This window comes from Neovison vison, chromosome X (assembly GCF_020171115.1).
Source record: "Neovison vison isolate M4711 chromosome X, ASM_NN_V1, whole genome shotgun sequence".
Lineage (NCBI taxonomy): Eukaryota > Metazoa > Chordata > Mammalia > Carnivora > Mustelidae > Neogale > Neogale vison.
The window spans coordinates 93,080,131-93,105,684 of NC_058105.1; positions in this window are offsets into that span (position 1 = coordinate 93,080,131).

Consider the following 25,554-nt stretch of genomic DNA (forward strand, 5'->3'; position numbering starts at 1 on the left):
CTGAGCATAGTAAATTCTCAGCTAATTGAAAGCAGATAACAAGAGTAATGCATCCACCTTGAAAAATATCACATTCCTAATAAATAATTGGAAATGGCAATCTTTTGACATATGAACTGAGAGGATAAAGTCTTAAATAAATTCTGGACTCATTCCTGTCACATATATTACACTGTATTTAGCAGTTGTGCTATATGAGAAGATTAAAAGCTGTAAATCTCTTTGCAGCACCATCTATGGCTATGTTTTAAACCCAGAATAAATAGGAGTGGGGTTTTTTGAATACCTCATAGAATATTGACTTCCATGGTTTTAATGTTGAGCGCATGTGCATGGAGGGGTGGGGGTAGTCCTTATTTCCCTCTTCTTCATTGAGCCCATAGTCAGAGGAAACAGATATTTAAAGACATCCAGGAGTCACCCAGTCATCTGACTATTGACACAAAATACATCTTCTAGAACGTTCTTGCTAACCTCAGTGTGATCTGTGGACCAGAATAGCATGGACATCACTCAAGACCTTGTTAGAAATGCAGAATTTCAGGTCTCACCTCAGAGCCTCATTTTAAGAGGATTCCCAGACAATTCTTGTGCACATTCACCTTTGAGAAGTCTTGCCATTGTGTTCAATCCAGGATGAGTCTAGGTAACTTGAGCGATAGTAGAGCCAACGGGATTTATTCAGAATTGATTTCACCCCAGGCTCTGGGATAGGCCTAATGCTCAAGCCTATGTACTTAGACCTTTCTTTTCCCTCCTATCTCCCCCTAGGAGTCAGACTCTGCCTCCTGCCGATCCTGAATTGATGCTGAGCTCCAGAAGCCAGGTCCTTGTCCTGCCCCACTCCCTCTCTCCTACTCCTCAGTTCAGTCTCTCTCTCAGGGGCTCCATACTGTTTGGGGCTCTTTTCCGGTGGACTGAAGATCCCAGGCCTCTTCTTATCTTCCAGGAAACTGCAGCCTTGCCCGGGGATGTCTTGGTCCCTGGCACCCATGGGTCCTTGCCTCCTGCCAGCTTCCGAAGACGGTACCCACCAGCATGCTCAGTGAGGCCAAGGTGCTACGGTGGCCGGGAGCCCACAGGTAGACTACTGAAGGGGGAAGCACAGAACCTCTAACATCTGTCCCTGCTCTGGAATCCTCTTCGATTTCTGGATGCTGCAGACTCCCTGAGATTTCTAAAGTCAGTTACTTTAAAGTGAGGTCTTTTAGCCATCATTTCTTGAGCACCTACTATATGTTGAAGTACTCCACCAGAAGTCATTTCCTTATATTGTCTCATTCATTTCTCACAACAGCCTAACGAGAAAGATTTTGTTTATTTGAGAGAGAGAAAAATTACAAGTTGGGAGAAGCAGAGAGAGAGAGATTTTATTTATTTATTCATTTATTTGAGAGAGAGAGAGAGAGAGAGAGAGAGAAAGCACGTTGAGAGAAGCAGAGAGAAGATTTTATTTATTTGAGAAAGAGAGAGAAATCACAAGTTGGAGAAGCAGACTTGCTGCTGAGCAGAGAGCCTGATGTGGGGCTCGATCCCAGGACCCTGAGATCATGACCTGAGCCGAAGGCAGACACTTAACTGACTGAGTCACCCAGGTGTCCCACATTTTTGAAGTTTTATTTAAACACATTGTATAGTAAAATGTACAGATCTTTGTTATACAGTTAGATGAATTTTGATGCATGCACACACCTGTGTAGCCCATACCACAGTTAAGATACAGACCATTTTCCTCACCACAGACAGTTCCCCTCTGCTCCTTCTCAGTTAATTCTCACCACTCCAGATGCCACTATTACTCGACTTCTAACCCCAGAGATTCATTTTGGCTATTCTAGAAGTTCCTGTCGATGGAATCCTGAGGCATGGTACTCTTCTGTGTCTGGCTTTTTCCACTCCACGTGAAGTCTGTGAGCGGCAGCCATATTGTTGTGTGGACCAGCAGCTCCTGGTGAGATATTTTAATCCCCATGTTACCTGAGTGTAGATGAAAGATTGGAAGATTGGTCTTATAAGAAGGGCCAGAGCTGCTATTAAAATCCAGCTCAGTCTGACTTAAAACCTCATGTGGCATCATCTTCACGCTTAGGTTCTGAGTTGCTTCAAGGTGAAACTACCATCATCTGGAAAGAATGATTTGACTGCAATGCTGGTGCTGTGCGATTTTTTTTCCCACTCTTATGCCTTTCTGATATGAATAGAAGTATCTATATTTTATTGCCTTTTACTCTTATAGGACTTTCCCCACCCCTTGCGTAACTTAGCTAATCAATTTGTTTCAGTTTTTCTTTAAACATTTAAAATGGAAAGGGTAGAAATATATTAAAATAATTAATAAAGAATTGGTTATACATAAGGGTTGCTTTCCTACACCATTCCAGGGAAAGAAAAGAATAAGAATGATTATCTGGAATTTAGGGTAAGTGTAAGAAAAAATTTTCTGATAGAGTTAATTATTTAATCAGAATGGATTACTACTAGGAACATGCTTGGCAATTTTTTTTCAATTTACTGTAGTTGATCATGCCCAGTAAGAGTAAACCTGTAATTGCCTTAGACACCATTATTAAATTATTACTATTTTTTGGCTATTTTAGAACACCTGGTTTTCTTTCACTTTCCTCCATAGCTTTTATCGTTAGATTGTTCGGTCATTCCCACAGCTTTCCATGAAGACTTTCTGAAATTTATTTTATTTATGTGTTTATTTATTAAAGATCTTATGTATTTATTTGACAGAGAGAGCAGGATCAAAAGCAGGGAGAGCAGGCAGGAGAGGGAGACGCAGACTCCCTACTGAACAGAGAGCCTGACACGGGGCTCCCTCCCGGGACCCTGAGATCATGACCCCAGCTGAAGGCAGATGCTTAACTGACTGAGCCACCCGGACACCCCCTATTTGTTTATTTTTAAATATTGATTTATTTATCTGAGAGAGAAAGCACGGGCAAGAGCGCCGACGTGCAAGGGGGAGGGGCAGAGAGAGAGGGAAAAAGAGAGTCCCAAGTGAACTCAGCCCTAAGCACGGAGCCCAATATGGGGCTCAAGCTCATAGAATTCACCATACCCAGAATGCCATTACATATAAACATGAACATGTTTAACAGACTTACTGCTCTGTCCCCCAGATCGTTAATGGGAAGGCTAAAATCTAAAAGCTCCAAGACTGGGGGACGCCTGGGTGGCTCAGTTGGTTGGACGACTGCCTTCGGCTCAGGTCATGATCCCGGAGTCCTGGGATCGAGTCCCGCATCGGGCTCCCGGCTCCACGGGGAGTCTGCTTCCCCTTCTGACTTTCTCCTCGCTCATGCTCTCTCTCACTGTCTCTCTCTCAAATAAATAAATAAAATCTTTAAAAAAAAATAAAAAATAAAAGCTCCAACTGGCCTTCAGGGCCCTCGTTCAAGTGTGAGGTTCATACTACCATCCTACTGACAGTAAAGTTATTTAGAGCATTGTGTTTTTCTGTCCAGCTTTGGGCAAGCTATATGGTGGCTCTTGATGGGCAATTTAGATGAAGATACTCCATAAATGTTACATCCTTGTGCCATTTCCAGAATGTTACTAGGAAGAGTAGTATAAAGGCTTAGATGGACAGATCCAAGATTTAAAAGCAGAATCTGCCACTTACAAGCTGAGGGACCTTGGGCAAGGCACTCAGCTTCTCTGAGCCTCAGTTTTCTCATCAACGAGATGGAGATAATAATAGCAACTTCACAAAGTTGTCAGGATTAATGGTGTTTTTCAGGTGCTTGGCATATCCAAGAGACTGCTATTTGATGGCCACTCCATTCATAATGAGCCTCTTTGAGTATGAGTTTAACCTTGTGCCCTCCCCACAAAACTGTATGGTTTGGACCACAAAGATTTTTCCATGTTGCTAATGAGTCTGCTGTTCCAAATAAAATCAAAGCCTATTTATTTATTTATTTATTTGAGAGAGAGAGAGAGGAAAAGAGCAGGAGAGGAGCAGAGGGAAACGGAGAGAGAGAGAATCCCTAACATGCTCCATGCCCAGGGTGGAGCCCAATGAAGGGCTTCATCTCATGACCCTGAGATCACGACCTAAGCCAAAATCAAAAGTGGGACACTAAACCGACATAGCCACCCAGACGCTCCAAAGTCAAAGTCTCTTAAAGTCAAGAGCAATTATATATATTATCCAGCAGTTTTAAGATGAGAAATTCTGTTGAGTTAACTCCTTACAAAACTATGAAGATTGGGGAGCCTGGGTGTCTCAGTCGGTTAAGTGTCTGCCTTCGGCTCAGGTCATGATCTCAGGGTCCTGGGATTGAGCCCTGCATTGGGCTCTCTGCTCAGAGAGGAGTCTGCTTCTCCCTCTCCCTCTGCTCCTTTCCCCACTCATGCTCACTCTCTCACTGTCTCTCTTAAATAGGTAAATAAATAAATAAATGAAATCTTTTTAACAATTATGAAGATTATTTTCCTATATCCATTTTCTTCTTAGGACTTAACCGCTTATCCTTCTCCAATTTTATTCCTATCTTTTCCGAAAACAAGAAATGACATGTGTCGTTCTGTAATTTCTGGGGCCATTCCTTTTCCCATTTTGTTATGAAAGATTTGCACTGGCACCTTTTATTATTCCCACACAACTTTATTATTCCTACACAACTTTATTAGTAAGACCTCCTTCCAGATGGTGGGCCAGTCACTGTCACTTCTATGTAACCTGGAATGAGGCAACAGGTCTGGTCCTTTCCTGTGTAACCAGACCATTATAAATTCTTTTTTTTTTTTTTAAATTTTTTTTCCAATTTATTTATTTTCAGAAAAACAGTATTCATTATTTTTTCACCACACCCAGTGCTCCATGCAAGCTGTGCCCTCTATAATACCCACCACCTGGTACCCCAACCTCCCACCCCCCCGCCACTTCAAACCCCTCAGACTGTTTTTCAGAGTCCATAGTCTCTCATGGTTCATCTCCCCTTCCAATTTACCCAAAAGCACATACCCTCCCCAATGTCCATAACCTTCCCCCCTTCTCCCAACCCCCCTCCCCCCAGCAACCCACAGTTTGTTTCGTGAGATAAATTCTTTTTTTAAAGATTTTATTTATTTATTTGTCAAAGAGAGAGTGAGAGAGCAGAAGCAGGGGAAGGGCAGGCAGAAGGAGAAGCAGGCTGCCTGCTGAGCTAGGCTTCAATCCCAGGACACTAGGATCATGATCTGAGCTGAAGGCTGATGCTTAACTGACTGAGCCACCCAGGCTGACTCAGCCTAACCAGAGCATTATAAAATGACCTTGCCTGTGCACAATACCGCAACACATTGCTGTCATGCTCCCCATCTCAGACATGACCTGTCCTTGTTTCCATTTCAGTGGCCACTCATTCATGGGTAGTTTGATCTACGCTAGGTCATTAGTAAAGATGTAAAATAAAGACATACTGATGGCCAGAACCCCCTCTCCGGAGTTGGCTTGTTTGGAAAGCTCTGAAATGATGAAAAGGGCCATTCTTTATGGTAACACAATGAACTACACTCTTTCCATGAATTATAAAAATGGTAGGTCCAGGGAGTGTGGAACATGTCACATGTTTGATGTTTAATGATGAGTCTGTTCCAGAGACTGAAGAAATGTTTGTACCCAGGACGCTAAATCTGGTTTGAATCTGGGCTTGAATGTTGTTCAATGGATTCAAGCACATTGAAAAATCATGAACAAAGGGTATATAGGGATAACACAAAATGTCCTCCTTAAGTTTACCCTTCCGTGGCTTTCCATTTTATAAAAGAGACTTCTGGAATGCCTGGGTGGCTCAGTGGGTTAAGCATCTGCCTTCAGCTCAGGTCATGATCCCAGGGTCCTGGGATAGAGTCCCACATCAAGCTCCTTGCTCAGCAGGGAGCCTGCTCCCCTCTCTGCTTGCCTTTCCCTGAGCTTGTGTTCTCTTTCTGTCTCTCTCTGACAAATAAAATCTTTAAATATAAGTGTGTGTGTGTGTGTGTGTGTGTGTGTAAAAGAGACTTCTAACAAAGCTGTGTGTGGAAGGGGAGTTGCTTTCGGATGAATCTTGATTTACCATTTTATTTTTGTGACCTAGAGTATCAGTTTGCAATACCTAGAATATTCATGGATCTAGGCATTGATCATTAATGGCTGGTAACATCACAAAGACACAATAAGATATGATGTACTTAATAGAAGAAGACACACCACCACATATGAAGTTATCTTGTCAAAAAGAACAAACAGGAACAATGAAGACAGAAAACATATGAAATGACACCATGAAGATGTCATCAACAAAATCCAGACTGTGGGACGTCTGCAGAACAAGAAAAAAGAGAGAGTGGAGGTACCTAAAGGAATAAAGAGATTTAAGAGACAAATTATTCAATCACAGTATGACTCTATGTAGATATTAGTTCAAACAAATAAATGGTTAAGAAAAGATTTATGAAATAAATGGAAATTTGAGCACTGACTAAGTATATCATGATCTTAAGGAATTATTAATTTTAAGGCATGATAATTTCACTGTGCTTATGTTTTTTTGAAGTAGTCTTATCATTTGAAGATGCAATATTGGAATATTTACAGATAAGACGATCTTATGTCTGATTTGCTGCAAAGTTATAGAGGAGAGGAAGAAGTAAGTAAAGGGAGTGAGAGATGAAAGAAGATAGGTACTGGCTGAGGTTGGGTAACAGGAGCTCATTGTATTATTCTCTTTACTTTTATATTCCTTTTAAGTTTTTCATAATAAGGAAGGTAAACCAACGCATTGTGAGATCCTGAATCACAAAAGTGAAAGTGAAATCAAGCTAGGTACTGATAGATTAAATTAGGCTCAACACTTTACATATGCTTACACAGAGAGGTGGATTAATGCACTAGAAACTAGAGTTTCAGCAAGACTCAAAGGTTCTCGCCCAAAGTTCAGCAGGGCCTGGCTCTGAACCCAAGTCCTTGAGCCTTACGACTCGTACTTCTAACTCCCAAGCTATCTGTCTGCTGCGTACAGGTGTAGAAGAGTCAGATAAAGAGGAGAAAAAAAACCCCACCTTATTTATTGATTGGTGTCTTTGTACCAGGCACTTGACACACTTATTATCTCATTTTAATCCCAACTTTAAACCTCTGGGTAGGCCTTTATGAACTCAAGTGTACAGAAGGTGACATGGAGGACGAGAAAAAGAAAAGAACTTTCTCAGAGAGTCCCATAGCCCCTAAGTAAAGGATCGAGAGTATTCACTGGGTTCAGTCCGATGTCAGCACATCCTGGAGCCACTCCCAGGACAATGACAAATATATGTGCAAACAGGACATAGTCAGTTGTGTGATAACATGACGTCTGCATGAGTGTACTGCCTTCAAAGGATGGGAGAGGATCCCACCTTCGTTCCTTCCACAAACTAGGGAGCTCCAAACTTGTGTTTTAACATAGGTTTTTGCAGCAAGAGCTTTTGGTGCTCCGCCTTGGCAAAGTGACACCCCCAGTGTCAGCCACTTGGGTCCGCTTTCAGGAACTCAGCCCACCCAGGACAGCGCGGAATTATAGGAGTTTGTGTGTGTGTGTGTGTGTGTGTGAGAGAGAGAGAGAGAGAGAGAGTGTGTGTGTGTGTGTGTGTGTGTGTGTGAAGTTAACACTCTGGGGTGGGGTATGGGAAGGTGGGGTGGGGCAAGACCCTCCCCCACTGGGAGATGGGAGTCAGAAGAGAAACGCTCAGGTTTCCATCTTTTGAAGAAACAATTCCAGCGCTGAGACACGGTTGGCCATTCTTCAGAAGGTCTGTGTTGGCCACAGAGGTAAGCAGCTCAACAACATGTTATCTTTTCACTCCGTCTCGCATTCCCTGTTCCTTCGTGCTCGCTTCCATGATCACCTGCCAGATGAAATCCCTACACCCAGCTTCCTGTCTCAGCTCTACTTCTGATGGAACTTAAACCTTCCTTTCTCAATAAAGAAATTCTGAGACCACTCCTAACGTATGTGTGTTTGTTCATTTATAAATTATATTCATGATTACCTCATGATATATACCATGAGCATACACTAAGATTCTGAAAGGGTGATATAAACATAAAATAGGCAATATTTTAAAAATAATTTTGAAAAATTTCTGTTTTTAGTTTATTTGTTATAGTTTACACAATGTGGTAATATTATTTTCACTACTTACAAAATTTATAAAAGATAAATAGGCATTTATTGAGGATGTGTACTCTAAATATTCTTTTGTTTTGCCCTCTAAATATTCTACTGATCGGTTGCACATTAAGAAATTGAGACATCACTGCTCTAGACTGGCTTTGGCCATTCCATTTTTTTAAAATAGACTTGCTTTTTTGAGAAACTTGAGGCTCACAACAAAATTGAGCAGAAGAGGCACCTGGGTGGCTCAGTGGTTAAAGCCTCTGCCTTTGGCTCAGGTCATGATCTCAGGGTCCTGGGAACGAGTCCTGCATCGGGCTCTCTGCTCAGCAGGGAGCCTGCTTCTTCCTCCTCCCTCTCTCTCTGCCTGCCTCTCTGCCTACTTGTGATCTGTCTGTCAAATAAATTTAAAAAAAAAAAAAATCTTTAAAAAAATTTGAGCAGAAAAGTCAGAGAATTCTCATATACCCCCTGCTCCCACACATGTACAACCTCCCCACTATCAACATCCCACACCAGAGTGGTACATTTCTTACAATCAATGACCTGACCTTGACACACCATCGCCATCAAGTTCACAGTTTACATTAGGGTTTACTCTTGGGTACATTTTATAGGTTCAGGCAAATATAAAATGACAGGTGTCCACCAATATAGCACCATATAGACTAGTTTCACGGCCCTAAAGCAACCCCTGTTCCCGATCTGTTCGTCCTTCTTTCTCCCCTAACCCTTGGCAACCACTGACCTTTTTACTGTCTCTATCATTTGGCCTTTTCCAGAATGTCATATAGTTGGAAGTATACAGTGTGTAGTCTTTTCAGATTGGCTTCTTTCACTTAGAAATATGCATTTACATTTCCTCCATATCTTTCTATAGCTTGATTGCTCTTTTCTTTTTAGTGCTGGATAATATTCCATTGTCTGGATGGGCCACAATCTATCCATTAACCTATTGAAGAATATCTTGGGTGCTTACAAGTTTTGGCTATTATGAATAAGCTGCTGTTAACATCTGTATGTGCTTTGTATGGCCATGAGTTTTCAACACTTTGGGGTAAATAATAAGGAGCACAATTGTTCACGTTAGTAAGAAACTGCCAAACTGTCTTGCAACGTGGCTGCACCATCTTGCATTCCCACCAGCAACGAACGAGAGTTCCTGTTACTCCACATCCTCACCGGCATTTGGTGTTATGGTACTGTCAGTGTTTTGGGTTTTTCCCATTCTACTAGTTGTGTCATTGCATCTCAGTGTTGTTTTACTTTGCAGTTTCCTAATGACATGTGATATTGAGAATCTTTTCATATGCTTATGTGTCATCTGTATGTCTTTGATGAGGTGTCTGTTCAGATATTTTGCCTATTTATTTACTTATTTAGACTTCTTAAAATTAAACATTTTAAAATTTTAAGGTAAGAATACTTTCACATGCGTTTATAAGAAATTCTAAAGAGAAGTATCATGTTTCCTTTACCCATTTTCACCAATGCTACTATAAAACAAAACAAAACAAAATAATATTTTGCCCATTTTGGATCGGGGTGTTTGTTTTCTCATTGTTTAATTTTAAGAGTTCTTTGCATATATTGGATAACAGTCCTCTATCAGGTATGTCTTTTACAGTTATTCTCCCTCAGCCTGAGGTTTGTCTTACTCTCTTGACCGTGTCTTTCACAGAGTGAGATGTTTTAGTGAATGAAATGAATGAATGAAATCTAGCTTATCAATGATTTCTTTCATGGATTGTACCTTTGATGTTGTTCCTAAGTCATCACCAAACTCGAGATCATCTGGATTTTCTCCTATGTTATCTCCTGGGAGTTTTTTAACTTTGCATTTTACGCCTAGGTCTGTGGCCCATTTTGAGTTAGTTTCTGTAAAGGGTATAATGTCTGTGTCTAGGTTCTTTTTTTTTTTTTGGTATATGGATATTCAGTTGTCTCAGGACTGTTTGTTGAAAAGACGAAATTTTCTCCATAATATTGCCCATGTTCCTTTGTCAAAGATCAGTTGACTATATTTGTGTAAGTTTATTTCTGGGTTCTCTATTCTGTTCCATTGGTCTTTTTATCTGTTCTTCCACCAATACCACATAGTCTTGTTGTGAAGTCTTATTGTAGCTTTATAGTTAAGTTTTGGAACAGGATAGTGTCAGTCTTCCAAATTTGTCTTTCTCCTTCAATACTGTTTTGGCTATTCTGAGTCTTTTGTGTCTCCATATAAACTTTAGAATCATTTTGTTGGTTTTCACAAAATAACTTTCTGTGATTGGGATTGGGATTGTGTTGAATCTATAGACCAAGTTGAGAAGAGCTGACATCTTGGCAAGATTGAATGCTCTTATCCATGAACATAAAACATCTCTTCAATTAATTTAGTTCTTTGATTTCTTTCCTCAGAATTCTATAGCTTTCCTCATATAGATCTAGGACATATATTGTTAGATTTATATTTAAGTGTTATGTTTTTGAAGGTGCTAATGTAAGTGGTGTTGTGTTTGGTGGTTTTCTTTTTACACCAAAAGAATTTTATTCTATTTGCTTTATTATTATTATTTTTAGATTATTTATTTGGCAGAGAGAGAGAGAGAGAGAACACAAGCAGGGGGAGAGGCAGGCAAAGGGAGAAGCAGGATCCCTGCTGAGCAAGGAGCCAGACATGGTACTCGATCCCAGGACCCCGGGATCATGACCTGAGCCAAAGGCAGATGCTTAACCCACTGAGCCACCCAGGCGCCTAACTATAGAGAACAAACTGATGGTTATTGGAGGGGAGATGGGTGGGGACATGAGTGACATATGTGATAGGAATTCAAGAATACACTTATGATGAGCACTGAGTAGTGTATAGAATTAGCGAATCACTCTGTTGTACACCCAAGACTAATATAACACCATATGTTAACTCATTCGTTAATGCAGGACTTGATCCCAGGACCCTGGGATCATGACCGGAGCCGACAGCAGCGGCTTAACCAACTGAGCCACCCAGGCGTCCCTGTAGGTTTTTTTGTAGATATTCTTTATCAGGTTTCTACTCCTGGTTTACCAAGACTTTTAAATTATAAATGGGTGGGGCGCCTGGGTGGCTCAGTGGGTTAAAGCCTCTGCTTTCGGCTCGGGTCATGGTCCCAGGGTCCTGGGATCGAGCCCCGCATCGGGCTCTCTGCTCAGCGGGGAGCGTGCTTCCTCCTCTCTCTCTGCCTGCCTCTCTGCCTACTTGTGATCTCTGTCTGTCAAATAAATAAATAAAATATTTTAAAAAAAATAAATTATAAATGGGTGTTGAATTTTATCAAATGTTTTTTCTGCATATACTGATATAATTATGTTTTCTCTGCTTTGGCTTGTTGATGTGATGGATTGATTACATTAACTGATTTTTGAATAATGACTCAGCCTTGCATACCTGGAATAAATCCCACTTGGTAAAAAATAATTTTTATTATTGTTGACTTTTTATTATGTCCCATTATTATTCATTTGTATTATTAAACATGAACAAAACCCCTCTTTGATCATACGAAACTTACTTTATAGGCGAGAGCAATGCAATTGAACATGCTTTGTACTTCTTGAAAATCTTAGTTTACCACTTTGGTCTGGTGTTTAGTTTGTTTTGATAAACTTTGGCTTTAACGGTTTGACATGGGTGGGAAAGACATTGGCAAGGATATATACATGGAAAAGGAAGAAGTAGGGGCGCCTGAGTGGCTCACTCTGTTAAGCCCTCAGGCTCTTGGTTTTGGCTCAGGTCATGATCTCAGGGTCCTGGGATCGAGCCCCGTGTCCAGCTCCATGTTCAATGGGGAGCCTGCTTGAGGATTCTCTCTCTTGCTCTCCCTCCCCTCCCCATGCTAATGTTCTCTCTCTCACTCTCAAATAAATAAATGAATCTTTTTTTAAAAAGAAAAGAAACGAAAAGAAGATCATTGGTTGCATTGACTAATTACAACAATTGTTTTATTTTTCTAGCCCTATGTCAGTCATGCAAAGGTTTTTGTTGAAAACTAGCTAGTGAATTTCTATCTTTTAATATCGAATTGTTCTAATAAAGTAACTAGAAGATGTGTGTTTGAGAAATCTCTTTATTTGGAAGATAGTGTAAACAAGACTGAAAAATCTCATCTCTGTGTTTTTGACAAGTATGCACGTAAGAAAGCTTTTATAAGTGTCACCCAAACACACTGTTTTCTATGACAGACCTGTACCCCTGAAGCAAATAATACATTCTATGTTAATAAAAATAAAAGCACAATAGAGGAAATTTCCAAACATCTCTGCTCTCTCCATGACATAGATTTGTTTCAAAAAATAATCTCTCCCTCATTGAAAAATATATCCATTTTTAAATCTCAAGGAGCTAGATTATGTGCATTTATAAAAACTTTCTCCTAAACAATAAACATTATGTTTACCGGTCATCCTAGGAAAAGTCAGCAAATTTGGAACTGTTATCGAAAGTAAAAGAAAAATTCAGAATTCATCGTTTAGTTTCACTCCTTTTAAAATTGCTTTTCCATAAGTCTTCCATCTACTGTGGAAGCCATTTTCATGGTTTTGCTGATCCCATCAGGCAGTTTTATACACATTCTGCTGTTTAAGATCATATAATACACAATACCACCTAGGCAAGTATCCAAACTGTAAATCCTTACAATGCACAGATGGCAAGTCAGTAAGGGAAGATGCCACTGTATTTTTACATTTCCTTTTAATTGAGATGAAATTCAAATATCGCAAAATTGACCATTTTAACCATTTTCCAGCGTACAGTTCACCAGCTCGTAGCATATTCATAATGGTGTGCAACCATCACCAACAATTCTAGAACCCTCCAAAAGCAGCCTTGTACCCACCAAAGAGTCATTCCCCAGTCTGCCCTCTGCCCCTCCATTGGCAACCACCCAGCTGTTTTCTATCCCCATTGTATTTTGAAGCTCTTTCTTTTCCCTCAGAATACAGTTCCTACTGTGTGAACAAGCCAATTTAGCCAGCATATTAACTATCATCAAAGCCTATTTAATTTCCTCTTCACTTTTTTAAAGATTTTATTTATTTATTTGTCAGAAAGAGAGGGTGCACAAGCGGGGGAGTGGCAGGCAGAGAGAGAGAGAGAGAAGCAGACCCCTTGCTGGGCAGGGAGCTCAATGCGAGGCTCGATCCCAGGACCCTGGAATCACCACCTGAGCTAAAGGCAGAGGTTTAACCAACTGAACCACCCCGGCGCCCCTCTTCCTCTTGAAAAATGAAAACTATGGGTCATCTGGGTGACTCAGTCAGTTAAGCTTCTGACTTTATCTCCGATTGTGATCTTGGGGTCCTGGGACCAAGCCCTGCATTGGGCTCTTTGCTCAGAGGGGAGTCTGCCTCTCCCTCTCCCTCTGCCCCTTGCCCTACTTGTGCTTCCATTCTCTCTCAAATAAATAATAAAATATTTTTAAAAAGTAAACATAAAAATGAAAAATGAGAGAAATTCTAATGATTTCTTTCTGAAGACTGCAACAAGCCTTTAACTGAGCACAGTTCCCAGAATGCTGTAGGTGTTCTGCAACTCATTGTTGGATGAACAAAGCAATTTCCTTCTTCATTTTAAATCTTTCTCTTTGTCTCTCTCTTTCTTGAACACACACACACACACACACACACACACACCCCTTTTCCTTTTACGTATAAAACAAATTGGAGCTAATATGAACTTGTTACTTAAATTTCAGGTAGACTGAGAATTGCATTAGTCACCACGTTCCCTTCTAGGTCTAGAATTCCATGAGGACACCCACTGGTAGGGTGTACATCTACTGCTGTGTACCTGGAACGGAGGGGTTTTCCTGGGGCACTGGGACAGTCTGGGGCAAACCAAGACAGGTGGTTCCCTCCGTCTACCTGGGCATCTGTATCTTTGTTGGATGCCCTTATCAGAACCTCTGCCTTGGGGGTGTGGGTCCAAAGCTCCAGCTATCTGGTCTGCTGCATTTCCCTGTCTGCCCACTCTGTTCCTGGGGGTGAGTCCTCCTTGGAGGAGCCTGGGGCAGTTATAAATAGGATCTGGGCCTTCCTGACTTCCTGGCCAAATATCATCAAGATTGCATATGAATTTCTCAGACACCGCCAATCCTAACCTTGATTCAGCTTCACAGTCAATATTGTTGTTTTCCTTTTTGATTTGAAAATGCTTTTAGCAATGTCAGCTTCATGTCCACAGGGAGGTTGAGACCCCACAGCAGTTTCTAGATCCCTCCCAGGGACCTTTGAGCACTTTGGGGGTTAGGGGGAGAAGGCTACGTAAGTCACAGGATGTCTTCTCCATCTGTTACACCAGCCTCTTCACATCCAGAACATGCCGGGACCCAGCCCCCTGCCAGAGGCAACTGTGACACTGGGGGTGTCTTCAGGATCATCTCAGAATTCCCGGGCCCTATGGCGGGGAGTGAAATCACAATGTTACAATTAATTGACAAGCATAGTACAAGATTTTTCTTGGGGAGGGGACTATATTTATTAGTTATTTGTACACAACAGTGTTTAGAAAAGAAAGTTAAAAAAAAGAGGCTTCATATAAATCTCCCTTTTTATATAATCTTGGTAGATAGTTTGAAAAAGTAAAGTATATACAAGGTTCACAAATTTAAGCAGCCCAGAGATGAACACAATTAAAGATGAGCATTTCTCCCATTTTGCCTCCAGTGTCTCTCCCCAAAGGCAACTACTGTTAATATGTTTTTGTCTCTCCCTCCCCACCCCCCAAATTATTTAGGTATATACCAAGAAATCAATCAATCAATCAGTCAGTCAGTCAATATCTATCTATCTTTCTATTCAGATTTCTATCCTTGTTTACACACAAAGAATCATTCCATACATACTCTTCTGCACCTTGAGTCTTAGAGATATTTCCACGGTAGCCCAGATGATCCTTTTCTTGGTATTTCAAAATGACAACAAGAAGAATAGCATAATGGTTAAGAGCATAAACCCTGAAGCCAAAGGCAGGGAGAGCAGGAGGGAAAGAAGGAAGGAGAGGGAAAAGGTGGAGAAGAGAGAGAGAGAGCAAGAGCTTGAGAGAGAAGAAGAAGAAGGAGGAGGAGGAGGAGGAGGAGGAGGAGGAGGAAGAGGAAGAGGAGAAGAAGAGGAGGAGGAGGAAGAAGAGAAGGAGGGGAAGGAGGAAGTGGAGGAAGTGGAGGAGGAGGAGGACGATGACGATAAAGGAGTCATGGAGCATAGAATGTACATGTACATTCTGGAGGGTTCTATTCCAGAAAAGCTTTTATTCAGGAGAGGCTTTCTACCTTATAGGAGCAGGCTTTATGCTAGATAGGTCTGCATGCCAGGCCTGATACCCACCCACCCCCCGCCCCAACCAAAATAGGTAAGGAGAGAAGGATCTAGGGAGAAGAGCAGATATGGCTCAGTAGATATCCTCAGGGCTGTAGAAATATTGTAAATCTTAATTTTACTTAAATCAGTTTAATTTCTACTATAATCCCATCATACTGGCTTGATAGGAAATCAAAATCTTTAGAAGCTACCATTATTCCTAGGGTGACGCAAAGGTCCTGTGGTGGTACACGTGACAAGACATCTGGGATCACACATGAACAGACACGCATGTGCACACCTTTAAGTCGTCAGGTGAACTCTCTGCACTTGTTACATTTGGGAAGACCCTCCTCACAGCCTCCATGCTCCCATTTCCTCCCTGGGGTGCTTGGAGCACAGCAATCTTCTTGAGAATGGGAGCCCCCACGGCCAGAGGAAGCCTCCTTGCAGCACCCCACAGTCCTCTCCTGAGGTTTGTTTGGCTTAATCTCCAGGTCTCCTCTGTTCTCAGAAACCACAAAATGTGGCCCCTTTTGGGTTTCTCTGGCTCTTTTTTCTCCAGGTCACTGCCTTAAGGCACACCCCCCTCTTCTTCTGTGACCCCCATGCCATGCCACATTGTCAACCTCAGTTGTCTCCACTGCCAACTGCCCCTGAGGTGAAGAAGCCCAGGTAGGAGCAGTTCCCAGCTGGGAACAGGAAAGGGAGAAGGGAAAAGACATATGAGGAGAGGGAGGATATAAATTAGTACCTCAGAAATGATCTTGTCACATTAAGAAGGAATTTGAACAGTTTTTCTGAAACACCTATCCCTATTCAGGGATGTTGTAATAAATGGGCTATTGTTATTTTTTAAGTACAAAAATCAGTCCATCACTCTTGGAATTTCCCAGTTTCACCATCAAGCAATCACAATATCTACCGTGAGGAGCCTGTGCTCACTTCTGACAGGACTGCCAATACAGGACAAAGCAGCTTTGAGTGTCAGTATGGCACAAGGTTTGGGGTGTATAATGCTCAGGCTTGGTCAGAAGAGGAAGTGAAGCTTCATAGACCTCGGTCCAGGTTTAATTCTGAGTGTTCATGTAGAAAGACAAACATCTCATTACTCATACAGGATGACACAAAGAAAGTTCTGGACTAATTTCCACCAAACCTCCTCCTCTCATACCACAGAGCAGTCAGGGACTTCTTGGGCAGTCCAAGCCAGAAGGGAAATTCAGTCTGGCCTGAGGAGGACATTTTGTTTCCGTGTGGTCCTGAGTGGACTCTTGCTTGGGCCATTCTGGAATAATCTAGAACTCAACACTTTCAGACTATCCCTGGACCCTCTCTACTGAAAGCCCATTGAAGGCAGGCCTGGGTCTTTCCTGACATTGTATTCCTCCATGCCTTTACAGCACTTGGCACACAACAAGGGTGTACACAGTCTTAGCCAAATGAGGGAATACATGGAGAAAAGAATGAATGGGCATGTCAGAGTAAAACACCAATGGCGCACGCAAAACCACAACAATCAAGATGATCTCTGTAAGAATGCTGTTCATCACCGACAGCCCTCCTGGGGCAGAAGCAGAAGCATATTCAGTCCAGAGCTGGTGTTCATACTGGGCAGCGCCCAGTGGGAAGGAAGTGGGGGGTGGGAAGAAGCTGGTGCCTTCAAGAATGAGCAGAGCATGGCCCCGGCCGGTGGAGTCCCAGCACTAAATGTCTACCTCTGCCGTGTGCTGACACTCTTAGCTGATTTATTCCCCTTTTTTATGATCTGAGGATTCTCATATTTCTCATACCTCACTCGTTTGAGCTATAGAGACAGCAGGGTCTGACAAGTGGCCCGTTGGAGCTCAGAAGGGATGGGTGGCCATGGAGACCTGGCTTCACTCAGAGGGGTCACCTTACTATCTCACTCTCTTGGGTAAACTTACAACTTTGAAAATTCTAATTGCCACCCAGCTTCCACATTCCGCCCCCCTCCCCACCCCACTACTGCCTGCCACACCCTGCCACCTCTGACCCTGGGGGCTAGGTAAATTATATTGCCTACTAATTGAGCGTGCTACTCCTACCGCGCAGTAATGAGTCAGAGGGACTTGGCCGTGTCTGCTCTTCTGGCTTTACTCCTCTCATAAACATTCAGTGACAAACTTTTTCTTTGGCCTGGGGTCATAAAGAGGAAAAAAAAACCCTCTTAACTTTTTTTTCCAACTTAAGGCTTCAGTGAAATATTTTCCACCATCCTCAGCAAGACATAATACTTCATGTCATGAATAAGTTAATGAGAAAAATATGAAGCCCTCCCCCAGTGTCTCAGGGACCCATTGGGCATTTTGCCTCCCTGAGGACCAGTTACTCTCCAAGGCTTTGGGGCTCCCTGAGAAGTCTCTGGGTTGAGTTTCATCCCAAGGCCCTGGGGATTAGCCTGTCTCTCAGCCGGCTGCAATTGCATTTACCTTGAACTTGGACATCTCTCCCTAGAGAACCTTGCTTAGAACTCCCTGAGGAGCTGTCAGGTGGGTGAATGGCCCAGAGAAAGCACTGCCAAGTGCCAACTATGAAGTACTTCAATATGGCACTTTTCATATTTTATTTCATCTCTGGGTCAAAAATGTGCTTACCTAAAGAAGAGTGGCCAGACCGTTTAGCGAGGCCCTCAGCTGGTTCCCTACCATCTGGCCCCAACCTGCCTTGGCAATATTACTTTCCACAGCCCCTTTCCAGCTCTAAGCAAACAGTATTACCAACGCTGTCTGAACTCTCCTCCTGCCTAAAAAGCTCTTCCCTTCAACCAAGCTAAATCCTTCTTCTTTAGGAAAGACGACTGGGTAATAAATTAGGGCTTCTTCACACTGATATTCTTTAAATATTTACTCTATGTTTTTAGTGTGTGTGATGGAGGGAAAAGCTGGTGTTTTTACTAATACAAATAATATAAAGAAACAGATTCACTTTCTAATTCCCTTCCAAGGGCTAAACAGAGTCAATGTTCTAGAAAAAAAAATAAAAATCAACAAAACCTTTGTGTATTTTTAAATCGTTTCTGTTCTCTCCAGTTTTCTTTTGTAATTTCCCAAGTCATATAACTTTTGGGGAAGCACATTATGAAGTTTGAAACACAGCTTATGAAATCTATCACTCTTTCTTAATAGACAGTACCCGCCAAACACCATTCAAATTCAGAAGTTTATTTGACCATTCATGTTGGATGGCCAAAATTAATGAGACAGGAAACAACATGTGTTGGAGAGGATGTGGAGAAAGGGGAACCCTCTTACACTGTTGGTGGGAATGCAAGTTGGTGCAGCCTCTTTGGAAAACAGTGTGGAGATGCCTTAAGAAATTAAAAATAGAGCTTCCCTATGACCCTGCAATTGCACTACTGGGTATTTACCCCAAAGACACAGATGTCGTGAAAAGAAGGGCCATCTGTACCCCAATGTTCATAGCAGCAATGGCCACGGTCGCCAAACTATGGAAAGAACCAAGATGCCCTTCAACGGACGGATGGATAAGGAAGATGTGGTCCATATACACTATGGAGTATTATGCCTCCATCAGAAAGGATGAATACCCAACTTTTGTAGCAACATGGACGGGACTGGAAGAGATTATACTGAGTGAAATAAGTCAAGCAGAGAGAGTCAAATATCATATGGTTTTGCTTATTTGTGGAGCATAAGGAATAACATGGAGGACATGGGGAGATGGAGAGGAGAAGGGAGTTGGGGGAAGTTGGAGGGGTAGACGAACCGTGAGAGACTGTGGACTCTGAAAAGCAATCTGAGGGTTTTGGAGGGGTGGGAGGTGGGAGGTTGGGGGACCCTGGTGGTAGGTATTAGGGAGGGCATGTATTGCATGGAGCACTGGGTGTGGTGCATAAACAATGAATTCTGGAACACTGAAAAGAAACTTAAAAAATAAATAAAAATTTTAAAAAATAGTTTATTTGATGGTAATGGGTCTTAGGTGGGTAGCAAGGCCCATGGCAGTTGTAGCTTATGCAACAGTCCATGTAAACAGATCAGCAAGGAATAAAGATAATATATCTATATTAAGTATGTGTTATATATAATAAATATGTATGATATCTATGTATAATATAGATATGTATAGCTTTCTATATATCTCATATATGCATATCATATGGACATTATATATATTATATACATATAGGTATATATGTATAGATATCGATATTGATATAGATATATTTCATATTAAGACTCTATCTTCTTGGATGGGAACAGAATCAATTTTATAGTTTACCTAGTTAGTAAGAATTTGAATGAACAAACCTGGGTTAAGGGGTACCATGTTTATAATTAACTCTAGGATTTTTTTAGTCTCCTCACAAGACCTTTGTAAGTGAGAATCTTTTGTGAAATTTGGACTCTGCTACACGTACATTGTTCCAGAATCTTCCTCTGTGCCTACTTCCCCTGTGAAGAACTCCTCACCACTTTTACCTTCATTATCTCTCACCTTCATGTTCTTACACAAGATTCCAGTATGTTCCACAACTAAAACTTTGCTAATCAAAGTATGGGTCACAGACTAGGAACACTAGCATTACCTAGGAGCTTGCCAGAAATGCAAAATCTTGGGCCCCACCCCCAGAACTTTGGAATGAGAGGTGATTTTTATGCATGTTCAAGTTTAAGAAATTCTGGACTCAGTATACAGTCTGGTATTTTTTGTCGTAGCTTCCAGTATGTAATTATGGATTCTGAAGAGCAGTCACCATGTTTTTTAATTCTTTTCTCTCCCCACAGCTCTTAACTGCCCCTCTTAGGGCCACTTCTGTTGCAATATTCGTCCATTTTTTTTAGTTGAATCCAGCCCAGGAATAAAAGAGGAAATAGTTTTTTCATCATTCTCACTCTAGCTCAACCTTTAGAAGTTCAAGTTTGACTGTTTTTCTAGGAAGTAAAAGAGCTATTTTTCCTTCAAGGCCTATGATTTCTATGATTCTGTAATTGAGCTCCAAAGGCTGTTTTTAATTTGACCTCAAGTGCAATTCATGAAGACAACTTTGACAATACTTGTTCCCCTTTGGTTAAGAATACTCCCACTGGAAATTCAGAAAGTGTCCTATTGAGTAAAATGGTTCTTAATTTACTGTAAAAAGTGTATTTAGAAAAGCAAATAATCTATGACAGAGCATAGAACTGTCCGCTATTATGAAATCCAATAATGAATAAAAAGTAAACTGAGCCCTCCAACTCTTTTTTATAATAGAGTCAACAACTCTTCACTTCCTTGGTGGATCCGTTTATAGCGCGTATCAAATGCAGTCATGCAAGGGGCCTGATCTGCTATCTACCTTCAGATATCTGGGCTCTTGGGGATTAAGGATTAAGACAAAAAGGGAAGAAAACTGTGTAAATCTCTTTGGATTGTGTACAGAGAGAAGTTGTTACCGGGAACCCATTCTGGAGAGAGACAGGGCTGAAAGTGATGTGACCTTCAGAAATACACACACACACACACACACACACACACACACACACACATATAATGGATTTTGTTTATTCATTTTGGGAGAGAGAGAAAGAGAGTGCAAGCTGGGGGAGCAGCCAACAGAGGCAGAGGAAGAAGCAGACTCCCCACTGAGTTGGGAGCCCAATGTGGGATCGTGGGCTCTATCCCAGGATCCTGGGATCATGACCTGAGCTGAAAGCAGATGTTTAACCTTCTGAGCCACCCAGGCACCTCTCAGATATATTTTTTTAAAGATTTCTTTATTTGAGAGAGAGAGAGAAGAGAGGGAAGGGCAGAGAGGGAGAGAATCTCAAGTAGACACCTTGCTGAGCAGAGAGCCATGCTGCCGATTTCATGATCCATGAGATCATGACCTGAGCCAAAACCAAGAGTCAGATGCCTAACTGACTGAGCCACTCCGGGACCCCAGATTTAAGATATTTTTGGGTCATCACTCAAATACTCTCTGGACCTGTCCTCCAAAAACTTGCTTCACACTTCTTGATGGTGGAAAGATAAGGGTAACTTCTGAAGCCCTAAAAAGAGTTGTGGATAAATGACCCAGGCTGGCTAAAAGTTATGATTATGGGTTGAGATTTAATATCTAGAAGTGGGATTAGTATCTTAGGGTGTCATCAGGGGAAGCTTTCTGATTATTGATCCTCATTCTTCATATCTCCCTATAACTATGACCTTTGCTGTGTGGTTCTGTGGTTCTTCCCATGGACTGTATTTCCTCACACTCTGACTTTAGATTTGGCCATGTGACATGCTTCACCAAAGTGACAATGACAAATGTGACTTGAGCAGGCAATTGAAAATGTGCCTGTATGATTTGGCTTACATGCTTGGGCTTCAGACCCCAGGAGAAAGACATGCCTTCACTAGTCACTGATCCCAGAAAGAAAATGAGACATACTTGGAGCTTCCTCGAGCCAGCTGGACCTGAAGCTGAAAGTGGAGCTTGGCTCTGTAGCTGACTGCCAGCTCAGCAGAGGAGGTAAAGAAAGGAGGAACAGGTAAGCATATGCAATTATTTAAAGATTCATTTACTGGGCCCCTGGATGGCTCATTTGGTTGTGTCTGCCTTCAGCTCAGGTCATGATCCCAGGGTCCTGGGATTGAGCTCTACATTGGGCTCCCTGCTTGGCGGGACGTCTGCTCCTCCTTCTCCCACTCCCCCAGCTTGTATTCCCTCTCTCACTGTATCTCTCTCTTTCTCCCCCTTTCTCTCTCTCTCTCTCTCTCTCTCTCTGTCAATAAATAAATTAAATCTTTTAAACAAATAAAGATTTATTTACTTATTTTGGGGGGGAGGGAGAAAGAGCATGGAGCCCAACATGGGACTCAATCTTAGGACCCTGAGATCACAACTGGAGCCGAGACCAAGTGTCAGAAGCTTAACTGATGGCACCACCCACGGTGATCCAAGCATGTGCAGTTATTAAACACTCTATATATGGTGCTTCCCATGAGTGCTTCCCATGGGCCAGGTGCAGGGCTGGAAAGTTAACACTTTCTCATTTAGTCCTTACAACAACCCTTCAGTAAGTGTTGTTATCATCATTGTTTTTACAGATAAGGGATCCGAAGGTCAGATAATTTTGGAACTTGCCTGGGGTCAAAAAGAATGGAAGCAGAAGAGCAGGGATTTGAACCTGACTTTCTGACTCAAAAGCCTCAACTCTAACTACGTGGCCACAGAGATGTGAGGAAGCACGGCCATGTTGGACCTTGCTGAGACCTGAATGTGCATGTCTGTTGGTCCCTGCCAGTCTTACGCCCACCCATCTGGGGGGCTGGACCCATCTGTTGGTCCCTGCCAGTCTTACGCCCACCCATCTGGGGGCTGGGCCCCACTACACCCTGGAATCCATGGAGGCTTGGCTTGATGGGGGATCTGCCCCACCAGTAGTTTGAAGGACTGGATCTAGCCTCTTGTTCTCTTAGTAGACATGCCAGGGGGAGTCATTATGGGCCATTCACATGCATTAACTGAACTAATGTCACCCTACCTGTTAACAGCTACCCTTTGAGATGGGCCCAACTATCATTATACACATTAGCGCTCTAGCTCAACCAGCTGGGCAGCAGCAATCATCTTATTCATTCTACTCATTATTATTGAACACCTATTATGTGCCCGGCCCTGCTGGGCACAAGGGAGCGTGTGAACAAAATCAGATGGGACCACTGCTCTCATGGGTCTTCCAGTGTAGCAGAGTTTCTGCCAGCTCCTTTCTCCAAACCTGGTCCCATCTTTCAGGCTCATTTGCATCCACTTTGATAAACACCAGTAACTCAGTTAACACGGTTGCCTGGGAGCCTCATCAACTCCCTGCCCCACATTTGGCCAGACTTGACTTTGCTCTGCCTTTTTAGACTTTGAGATTTGCTCTGACACACACCCCCTATACACACACACACACACACACACACAGACACACACACAGACACACACACATACACGTTTGCTGGCCCCAGGTTTCCTCCTTGTTTCCCACCCTAGCCCTTGTTGGCTTGTGCCTTTCTTGGACTGGAAGTTCCCAGCATGCCCTGGGGCTGGGCCCCCTGCACAGAGCGCAGAAGCACAGATCATTTCCTTGAACTTCCTTTGAAAGCAGCATTCCTCCCTGGGCCGCTTTGCACCTGAATGGGAGGAGAAGTTTCCCCAGACTTTGGGTTAACCCACAGAAGCCATCCAGACCCAAGCAAAGTCCCCTTCTGCTCCCGAAACCCCAGCAAAAGAAATCACTAGCCTCCCCTGAAATGCCACTCAGGAGTGCCAGAAACATATACAGGGAGGTACAGCTTCTCAGAGGAATCCTAATTTACTTGACGTGCTCGCTAGACCAAATGCCCCCTTCAGGGAGCTGAACTGTGAGGCCTCTGTAATGATGTCCCCTTTGGAAATGGCCTCCTGCCTCTGATTCACAAGACTTCCCAGGACATTTACTCGAGTGTGGGTTTTCTCAGAGTTCTTCCCCAGCACAACTCCCGGCCACATTAACGGAAAAATGTGGCCCGAGCCCCAGACTGCTGAATCTAGCTGTTTTCATGGGGAAATAATTTAATATTCAAATAAGCAGTAATTAAAGACCAATTCTTCCTCTGGCTCTCCACCCTCCTCTCCCTGACCCGCGCTGCTGCTCGAGGCAGGCCCTGAATCCTATGATTGTCAGGCCAAGGGAGAGCCCAGATTGCCAACCCAGTTAAGCGAGGCAGTGGAGAAGAAAGCACAATACGGCCCGTTGGGTCATAATACCTCATAAATCAAATAGATTTTTCCCATAATCAAATGGTCGTGCCATATTCTGGCTTCCAGTTAGATTTATGAGTGTGTTCTGTACATGAGATACATACCACGATGGACTAATTGGCACAGAAAACAAAGACATGCAGAGCTCTTAGGAACGAAAATATAAGGAGCCCGTTGACCCCAGTCAGGCTCCCTTCTCTGACAAGTTAGTTATTTGGATTCCCATTTGGGGACAGCTCGGGTCACTAATAGCTTCTCAGTGTCCTAATGAAATCGAGGGAGGGAGAAGGCACCCTGCTTGTTGGGGCTATCTTTCATGTGATTTTCTTCTTGGAAAGTGGTCTTGGCTGGCTCCTGGAAAGTTAGCCTGGCTCTCCTTGGACATCCCAGGCCCGTAAGGAGGACAGAGTTGCTGAGAAGAGAAATGAACTTGAGGCCCGAGCTGGAAAGCTCTGGTATGGAGATCCCACGCGTCAGTCTGGGTCTGCTTATTCCAGGGAGAGGACAATTCCTGCTGCAGAGCAGGTAGAGGTCTCCTGCTGGGAGAGCCACCCCCCCCAACACCCCCAGCCTACCTGCCAAGCTGAGTCAGAACTGATTCTTGTCCTCCTTAGAATTCCAAGGGGTCTGCGGAGCCAAAGCCGTGTTACAGGCTTTCTTCGGGAGGGGAAAGTATAAAAATAATCTGGAGAAAACGGATGTTTTTCTCCTTGAGCTTGGGGAGCATAAATCAAATGCGGTTGCCACAAGGTTGGGGAACTTCTCTGAAGCAAGCAGGGAAAGGGAAAGGCTCAGGGGCAGGGAGTGACATATCAGCCTTTTCTCGGGCTTTCGTGATCTGGAAGCCCCACCCTGAATGTTAACACGGGATGCATTTTGCGTTGCTCCCTCGGCTCTGGTAACAAGTACAGGATAAACACGGGAAGCCCGGTTTACCCCAAACTGGGAAGCTATTCATAATGCATGGCAGCATCGTGACCCATTCTGGCCTCTTGACAAGGCCACCATCATTCATCTGGCTGTAGGTTCTGCTGAAGGCTTTGGAAGAGGGAGGCATTCTAATGTAACCAACTTACTGCTGGAGATTTCCCATTCTGTGGTCAGTTCGGTAACTGCCAGTGCACATTGTTCACAAACAACCCATTGTGAAGCCCATTGGTTAGTCTTCTTTTTTTTTTTTTTTCAATTTATTTATTTTTAGAAAAACAGTATTCATTATTTTTTCACCACACCCAGTGCTCCATGCAATCCGTGCCCTCTATAATACCCACCACCGGGTACCCCAACCTCCCACCCCCCCACCATGAGCTCTTTTTTTTTTTTTCCAATTTATTTATTTTCAGAAAAACAGTATTCATTATTTTTTCA